At 43.7% G+C, this 9,300-nt stretch overlaps 1 protein-coding gene across 7 annotated transcripts in view; it reads right to left on the minus strand.

Annotated features, from left to right (window-relative positions):
• Positions 1-6,518, minus strand: part of CEP128 (centrosomal protein 128) — a 647,014-nt gene extending 640,496 nt beyond the window's left edge. For 6 of the 7 annotated variants that reach the window (XM_029597700.1, XM_029597703.1, XM_029597699.1 and 3 more), the window contains exon 1: positions 5,774-6,064. The gene's annotated coding sequence lies outside the window, so the exon portion shown is untranslated. Of the gene's footprint in view, positions 1-5,773; positions 6,065-6,426 lie in introns of those variants that run through there. The other variant, XM_029597698.1, reaches the window with a different exon arrangement.
• Between the last annotated feature and the right edge of the window lie 2,782 nt (positions 6,519-9,300).

Raw genomic sequence — 9,300 nt, forward strand, 5'->3', positions numbered from 1 at the left:
ATGGTGGGGGTGGAAGGGAAATAGATCCAAGAGCTAAGAGAAACAGATAAGTATGAGAGAAAAAATGAAGGAAGCTTGCTGGGCAGACTGGATGGGCCATTTGGTCTTCTTCTGCCGTCATTTCTATGTTTCTATAATGACTGGAAAAGGAACAGTGTGCAAATCCAAGGCTCTCGTGCTAAACTTTCAAAAGGGAAACTTTGATAAAATGAGAAAAATTGTTAGAAAAAAACTGAAAGGAGCAGCTACAAAAGTAAAAAATGTCCAAGAGGCATGGTCATTGTTAAAAAATACCATTCTAGAAGCACAGTCCAGATGTATTCCACACATTAAGAAAGGTGGAAAGAAGGCAAAACGATTACCGGCATGGTTAAAAGGGGAGGTGAAAGAAGCTATTTTAGCCAAAAGATCTTCATTCAAAAATTGGAAGAAGGATCCAACAGAAGAAAATAGGCTAAAGCATAAACATTGGCAAGTTAAATGTAAGACATTGATAAGACAGGCTAAGAGAGAATTTGAAAAGAAGTTGGCTGTAGAGGCAAAAACTCACAGTAAAAATTTTTTAAATATATCCGAAGCAGAAAGCCTGTGAGGGAGTCAGTTGGACCGTTAGATGATCGAGGGGTTAAAGGGGCACTTAGAAGATAAGGCCATCACGGAAAGATTAAATGATTTCTTTGCTTCGGTGTTTACTGAAGAGGATGTTGGGGAGGTACCCGTAATGGAGAAGGTTTTCATGGGTAATGATTCAGATGGACTGAATCAAATCACGGTGAACCTAGAAGATGTGGTAGGCCTGATTGACAAACTGAAGAGTAGTAAATCACCTGGACCGGATGGTATACACCCCAGAGTTCTGAAGGAACTAAAAAATGAAATTTCAGACCTATTAGTAAAAATTTGTAACTTATCATTAAAATCATCCATTGTACCTGAAGACTGGAGGATAGCAATGTAACCCCAATATTTAAAAAGGGCTCCAGGGGCGATCCGGGAAACTACAGACCGGTTAGCCTGACTTCAGTGCCAGGAAAAATAGTGGAAAGTGTTCTAAACATCAAAATCACAGAACATATAGAAAGACATGGTTTAATGGAACAAAGTCAGCATGGCTTTACCCAGGGCAAGTCTTGCCTCACAAATCTGCTTCACTTTTTTGAAGGAGTTAATAAACATGTGGATAAAGGTGAACCGGTAGATATAGTATACTTGGATTTTCAGAAGGCGTTTGACAAAGTTCCTCATGAGAGGCTTCTAGGAAAAGTAAAAAGTCATGGGATAGGTGGCGATGTCCTTTCGTGGATTGCAAACTGGCTAAAAGACAGGAAACAGAGAGTAGGATTAAATGGGCAATTTTCTCAGTGGAAGGGAGTGGACAGTGGAGTGCCTCAGGGATCTGTATTGGGACCCTTACTGTTCAATATATTTATAAATGATCTGGAAAGAAATACGACGAGTGAGATAATCAAATTTGCAGATGACACAAAATTGTGCAGAGTAGTTAAATCACAAGCAGATTGTGATAAATTGCAGGAAGACCTTGTGAGACTGGAAAATTGGGCATCCAAATGGCAGATGAAATTTAATGTGGAAAAGTGCAAGGTGATGCATATAGGGAAAAATAACCCATGCTATAATTACACGATGTTGGGTTCCATATTAGGTGCTACAACCCAAGAAAGAGATCTAGGTGTCATAGTGGATAACACATTGAAATCGTCGGTTCAGTGTGCTGCGGCAGTCAAAAAAGCAAACAGAATGTTGGGAATTATTAGAAAAGGAATGATGAATAAAACGGAAAATGTCATAATGCCTCTGTATCGCTCCATGGTGAGACCGCACCTTGAATACTGTGTACAATTCTGGTCGCCGCATCTCAAAAAAGATATAATTGCGATGGAGAAGGTACAGAGAAGGGCTACCAAAATGATAAGGGGAATGGAACAACTCCCCTATGAGGAAAGACTAAAGAGATTAGGACTTTTCAGCTTGGAGAAGAGACGACTGAGGGGGGATATGATAGAGGTGTTTAAAATCATGAGAGGTCTAGAACGGGTAGATGTGAATCGGTTATTTACTCTTTCAGATAGTAGAAGGACTAGGGGACACTCCATGAAGTTAGCATGGGGCACATTTAAAACTAATCGGAGAAAGTTCTTTTTTACTCAACGCACAATTAAACTCTGGAATTTGTTGCCAGAGAATGTGGTTCGTGCAGGTAGTATAGCTGTGTTTAAAAAAGGATTGGATAAGTTCTTGGAGGAGAAGTCCATTACCTGCTATTAGGTTCACTTAGAGAATAGCCACTGCCATTAGCAATGGTTACATGGAATAGACTTAGTTTTTGGGTACTTGCCAGGTTCTTATGGCCTGGATTGGCCACTGTTGGAAACAGGATGCTGGGCTTGATGGACCCTTGGTCTGACCCAGTATGGCATTTTCTTATGTTCTTATGTTCTTCGGTGTTTACTGAAGATGATGTTGGGGAGGTACCCGTAATGGAGAAGGTTTTCATGGGTAATGATTCAGATGGACTGAATCAAATCACGGTGAACCTAGAAGATGTGGTAGGCCTGATTGACAAACTGAAGAGTAGTAAATCACCTGGACCGGATGGTATACACCCCAGAGTTCTGAAGGAACTAAAAAATGAAATTTCAGACCTATTAGTAAAAATATGTAACTTATCATTAAAATCATCCATTGTACCTGAAGACTGGAGGATAGCAAATGTAACCCCAATATTTAAAAAGGGCTCCAGGGGCGATCCGGGAAACTACAGACTGGTTAGCCTGACTTCAGTGCCAGGAAAAATAGTGGAAAGTGTTCTAAACATCAAAATCACAGAACATATAGAAAGACATGGTTTAATGGAACAAAGTCAGCATGGCTTTACCCAGGGCAAGTCTTGCCTCACAAATCTGCTTCACTTTTTTGAAGGAGTTAATAAACATGTGGATAAAGGTGAACCGGTAGATATAGTATACTTGGATTTTCAGAAGGCGTTTGACAAAGTTCCTCATGAGAGGCTTCTAGGAAAAGTAAAAAGTCATGGGATAGGTGGCGATGTCCTTTCGTGGATTGCAAACTGGCTAAAAGACAGGAAACAGAGAGTAGGATTAAATGGACAATTTTCTCAGTGGAAGGGAGTGGTCAGTGGAGTGCCTCAGGGATCTGTATTGGGATCCTTACTGTTCAATATATTTATAAATGATCTGGAAAGAAATACGACGAGTGAGATAATCAAATTTGCAGATGACACAAAATTGTTCAGAGTAATTAAATCACAAGCAGATTGTGATAAATTGCAGGAAGACCTTGTGAGACTGGAAAATTGGGCATCCAAATGGCAGATGAAATTTAATGTGGATAAGTGCAAGGTGATGCATATAGGGAAAAATAACCCATGCTATAGTTACACTATGTTAGGTTCCATATTAGGAGCTACTACCCAAGAAAGAGATCTAGGAGTCATAGTGGATAACACATTGAAATTGTCGGTTCAGTGTGCTGCGGCAGTCAAAAAAGCAAACAGAATGTTGGGAATTATTAGAAAAGGAATGGTGAATAAAAGGGAAAATGTCATAATGCCTCTGTATCGCTCCATGGTGAGACCGCACCTTGAATACCGTGTACAATTCTGGTCGCCGCATCTCAAAAAAGATATAATTGCGATGGAGAAGGTACAGAGAAGGGCAACCAAAATAAGGGGAATGGAACAGCTCCCCTATGAGGAAAGACTAAAGAGGTTAGGACTTTTCAGCTTGGAGAAGAGACGACTGAGGGGGGATATGATAGAGGTGTTTAAAATCATGAGAGGTCTAGAACGGGTAGATGTGAATAGGTTATTTACTCTTTCGGATAGTAGAAAGACTAGGGGGCAGTCCATGAAGTTAGCATGTGGCACATTTAAAACTAATCGGAGAAAGTTCTTTTTCACTCAACGCACAATTAAACTCTGGAATTTGTTGCCAGAGGATGAGGTTAGTGCAGTTAGTGTAGCTGTGTTTAAAAAAGGATTGGATAAGTTCTTGGAGGAAAAGTCCATTACCTGCTATTAATTAAGTTGACTTAGAGAATAGCCACTGCCATTAGCAATGGTTACATGGAATAGACTTAGTGTTTGGGTACTTGCCAGGTTCTTATGGCCTGGATTGGCCACTGAGGGAAACAGGATGCTGGGCTTGATGGACCCTTGGTCTGACCCAGTATGGCATGTTCTTATACTTCTGCAAGCATTCCAACAATGGATTGTTTTTCTTCATATGTCCATCCCTGACAATGGTCCTAATGCCCAAAATATCTAATTATGGGTTAATTAAGTGTATTCATTCCTATTTACTAGTGTTTGTTTGAATTCCAAAAAAGTCAAGTAAATAAAAAAAACACGTTCCTTTGCAGTTGCAGCTACACTGTCCTTTTATAATCAGCATTCCTTTGGCGTGTCCTTGCCTACTTATTTATAGCAGTATTACAAGGCAGCAAAATATACCATCAATGAGGCCAAACTGGCCTGATTAACTTTCTCAGTCACAAGGAGGCCTACTACAATATTAATCGAAGCAAAATGTGTGGTTAACTACAGAAGACTAGGATTTTAGAAACAGCATCTCATTCAAAATCTGCCCCAGCATTACTTTGATGGAAATGTGCTTCTGATGTTGCTTCACCATTATAGTGCTATAATGTAGCTCCATATGCAGAAGCGCATCTCTGAGGCAACTCCATATGCAAGTGCAGCCCTTCTGCAGTGCTATAATGCAACTCCACATGCAGAGGTGCATTCCTGTAGCACTATCATGCAGCTCCAGATGCAGAAGTGTAAATGTGTTGAGCTACCACACAGCTCCATGTGGAAAGGTGCTTCTTTGAAGAGCTATCACACAGTTCCATATGTAGAAATGCATTCCTGAGGAGCTACCAAGCAGCTCCATATGCAGGAGTGCAACCTTGCAGAGGTATCACACAGCTCCATATGCAACAGTGCATTCCTGAGGAGCTACCAAGCAGCTCCATATGCAGCAGTGCAACCTTGCAGAGGTATCACACAGCTTCATATGCAACAGTGCATTCCTGAGGAGCTCTCATGCAGCTCCACATGCAGGAGTGCAAATCTTGCGGAACTATCATGCATTTCCATTAGCAGAAGGGCATTCCTGAGAAGCTATCTTGCAGCTCCATATGCAGAAGTGCAACCTTGCAGAGGTATCACGCAGCTCCATATGCAGAAGTGCATTCCTGAGGAGCTATCTTGCAGCTCCATATGCAGAAGTGCAACCTTGCAGAGGTATCACGCAGCTCCATATGCAGAAGTGCATTCCTGAGGAGCTACCAAGCAGCTCCATATGCAAAAGTGCATTCCTGAGGAACTATCATGCAACTCCATATGCAGCCGTGCAACCTTGCGGACCTATCAGGCAACTCCATATGCAGCAGTGCAACCTTGCGGACCTATCATGCAACTCCATATGCAGATGTGCAAACTTGCGGAACTAGCATGCAACTCCATATGCAGATGTGCAACCTTGCAAAACTATCATACAACTCCATATGCAGATGTGCAACCCTGCGGAGCTCTCACGCAGCTCCATATGCAATAGTGCAACCTTGAGGAATTATCATGCAACTCCATAGAAGTACTGCACTCATGCGGTGACATGTAAGCTCATTCCATCTACAGCAGTATCATGTTAAAAGGAGGCACAGTTCCGAGCCTTCGCCTACTTCCTCAGCGCAGAAGCTCGTCGTGGCAATGCACTTTCTCGCGCCATACCTGCGGCTCAGCTCCCAAACGAGGGCCTGTGGCGGAATCTCCCCAGCTGCTCGGTGCCACAGGCTGCACGGGCACATCTGGGTGTCCCTGGCCGGGTGTGGGCCTGCGCTCTTCGGGGCAGCGTGCCCCCCGCTCCTGCCCGTCAGTCCCCGGCGCCGCTCACCTGCGCGGCCGCAACTCAGCGCTACCCCATCGCTCTGACAGCCGACCGCGTCCTCCCGCCCCGCCGCTATGGCAACTTGAACCTGCCGCCCTGCCCCGCCGCGCCTCAGGAAACCGGCGGCGCCCAGGACCCGCCGCCGGGGGGGGGGGGGCTGCCGGGACCTGTAGTCCGCCGCGGAGGGCCGGCCCAGGCTGCGAGCCCCGGCCGGAACTTCAAGTCCCGTGCGCCCGTGCGCCGCCGCTGCGCTCTGAGGGCCTGCAGAGGGCGGCAGGCTTGGCGCGGAGGTGTCCGCCGTGCATCCTGGTTGGGGAGCGGGGCAGCACCTTCCATGCCTCCGGCCAGAAGCTTTCAAATAAAAGAGCGGGCTGCCTTCCTCCGTCACCCGCGGACACACACTCTGCTGCTTCCTCCCATTCCGGAAAATTCTCCCTAGAGTCACAAACTGGGAATAGCCCTTTGTGTCTGTGATGAAAGATCCCAAGTTTCCTACCTGTTTGTTTGTTTAACTTTCAGTTCCTTGCTATTTCTCCTTTTCAGGCTTCCAGCTCAGTCAGAATCAGGACCAGGTTATGGAACCATCAGCCTTCATTCACAGCCACTCGGGGGATCTTCCCCCCCCTATTTTATAGACGTTCCCTACAGTCCTGGGCTCTTTCCAAAAGCCTGCAGTCGTGGGCCCTGAATGCAGACACTAGGAGTCACTGTGGTGCAATGACTAGGACTTCTTCCCTTAACCCCCCCCCCCCCCCCCCATGCGACTGTGAGTGCTGCCTCTGCAGCATGACCAATCCCAATGGATATGGGGAGTGGAGGCCAGATCCTTCTCTTTGTATGAAAGGACACAACTCTGCCACAGCCACTGGGCTGCCTCTCCTTCCTTTCTTGTATTCTTTCTGATTGTTATGTTTAACATTTGGGAACAAAAGGCTTGCACCTTTTTGTTATAGGCACAACCCATTTTAATGAATGTTTGAGTTCACCCTTGAAGCTGTTCCTGCTAGGTGCATATTAGGCATCATTCAGAGTAATGCCCATAAAAGGAGCAGGCCAGTGCCATTTACTTACATTTATAATGAAAAGAGAAGGGAGTTTGGAGATTTAAAAATCCTTAAACACTAATACCTCTTGAAGATTAAAATAAGTGTACATGCATCCTTAACATCCTGATGCATACCTATTCTTAACATGGATAATCATCATCCAGTTCGTTTTACAAAGTTGTATCCCTGCTCGTTGACTCTCTCTATCCTTGTTCCTAGTTCATTGTAATATCGTTGACTCTCTCTATCCTCGTTCATTGTAATTTCCTTTCTCAGTTAATTGTGAACTGACATGATGTGTCCTACGAATGCCGGTATATAAAAATTGTTAAATAAATAAATAAATAAAAATGATTCTGCGTGTTTTGAGTGGCAGGTACATTTCACAAGCATTTTTCCAGGAATCTATTGCTACCACTGGCTCATGAGAATTGCAGGAGAGCCATTAAAAGAATTTGAAAGATAAAGATAATATTGTTTTTAATTGATTTATGCTACACATCATACCTTAAATAGAAGACCTGTTATATATAAGATGTGGATTGAGAGTGCCTTCATACGATGCGAACAGAGTAAGTTCAGCTATCGTGTATGTGAGCCATAATCTGGCTTCTAAATCATTAGGCACCTCAATTAGGTATTAAATTTTATGTTTGTGTCCATGGGTTTGCGTACTCTTCAGATTATTTTCTTGACTCTAAATGTATTATAGCCACCACTTATCATGTACTTGCGTATATGTAGTCAATCTTGTGCTGCCGACACCAGGGTGTTTCGGAGCGGGGCTCCTTCTTCACGGGCTATGCTTTGACAAGAGAGACCGCGGAAACGCTGTGGGAAATTATTCTGGTGGCTGTATAGACTTCTGTGGACTTCGGCGTTAGAAGTGCAGATTGTTGAGCTCCGTGTGTGTCCGACGGCCGCGCTAGTAAAAGGAGCAGGTCGTGGCTATAATACATTTACAGTCAAGAAAATAATCTGAAGAGTACGCAAACCCATGGACACAAACATAAAATTTAATACCTAATTGAGGTGCCTAATGATTTAGAAGCCAGAATATGGCTCACATACACGATAGCTGAACTTACTCTGTTCGCATCGTATGAAGGCACTCTCAATCCACATCTTATATATAACAGGTCTTCTATTTATTGTATTTAGTTTCATGTTATACAAGTTTGGGTATACTATTTTAGTATTGACACATCATACCTTGGCATTTGTATGTTTGAAATATGATATTTCTATTAGAGCTGCCTATGATATCAACATTTTAACAGGAGAGAAGAACTTCTGGAGCCATTAGTCTCCCTCTCCCTGCTTCCTTTCACTTTTTATTTCTCAGATCCCCAGGGTATCCTATACTTTACACTCACATGGATCATTTCAGCTTGACTGACTTTGAGTCAGCTGAGGTGAAGTGCTTTCTTTACTGCTAAAATTGATTCCACGATCACACCCTTTCAGACTTCCACTTCCCCCTCCCAGCAGCACTGGCCTAGGAGAAACTGAATTTATTAGATCTCAGAGGTAAAGCAGGGTTGGTAGGTGGATGGAGGGAAAATCTGGAGCTGCAGGCTGCAGAAAGTGATGGCAAACCTCTGTGGTATTCTGTAACGAAAAGGACAAAGATCACTGGCACCATGATGGAGACTATAATCACCCAATCCTTGAAATCCAGAAATGGATAGATAAAAGCAAACACTCCTATACATGTAGTCTGGTATTAGTTACTTTGGAAGTATCACATGCATGAGTGAATACCTCATTCAGTGTGATCAGTGACCAGCATTCTACCCCCATGCCTTCTATTAAGGGTAGTATAACTGCCACTCCATGCAAGACTTTTATTTATTTTTTAAAAGCATTTATCAGCCACCATTCCAAGGATCAATGTAAAATGAAACTTCAGTGGGGATGACTCAGAACCAACAGCAAAAAATATTTCTTCAAGGAGAGGGTGGTGAATGCCTGGAATGCCCTTTCGGAAGAGGTGATGAGGACAAACACAGTAAAAGAATTCCAAAGGGCATAAGATAAACATTGCAGATCCCTAAAGGCTAGAGCAGAGCTTTCCAAACTGTGTGTCGGGACACGTTAGTGTGTCGCCTGCAGTGTGCAGGTGTGTCGCGCAAGCCCGGTCAACTCTGATGCGAGTTTGGGCTTTTTTTTTTCTAGAGATTCACTTTTTTTTTTTCAGTTTATGGGTTGCTTATTATTGGGTGATTTTTGCTGTCAATCGCATTTTTTGGGGGGGGCTTGGTGGGTGGAACGAGCCCAGCCATCCTTGCATTGGCTACTGCTGCCGATGAGGCCTGGCCATG

The sequence above is a fragment of the Rhinatrema bivittatum genome, chromosome 4, assembly GCF_901001135.1.
Source record: "Rhinatrema bivittatum chromosome 4, aRhiBiv1.1, whole genome shotgun sequence".
Classification (NCBI taxonomy): Eukaryota; Metazoa; Chordata; class Amphibia; order Gymnophiona; family Rhinatrematidae; genus Rhinatrema; species Rhinatrema bivittatum.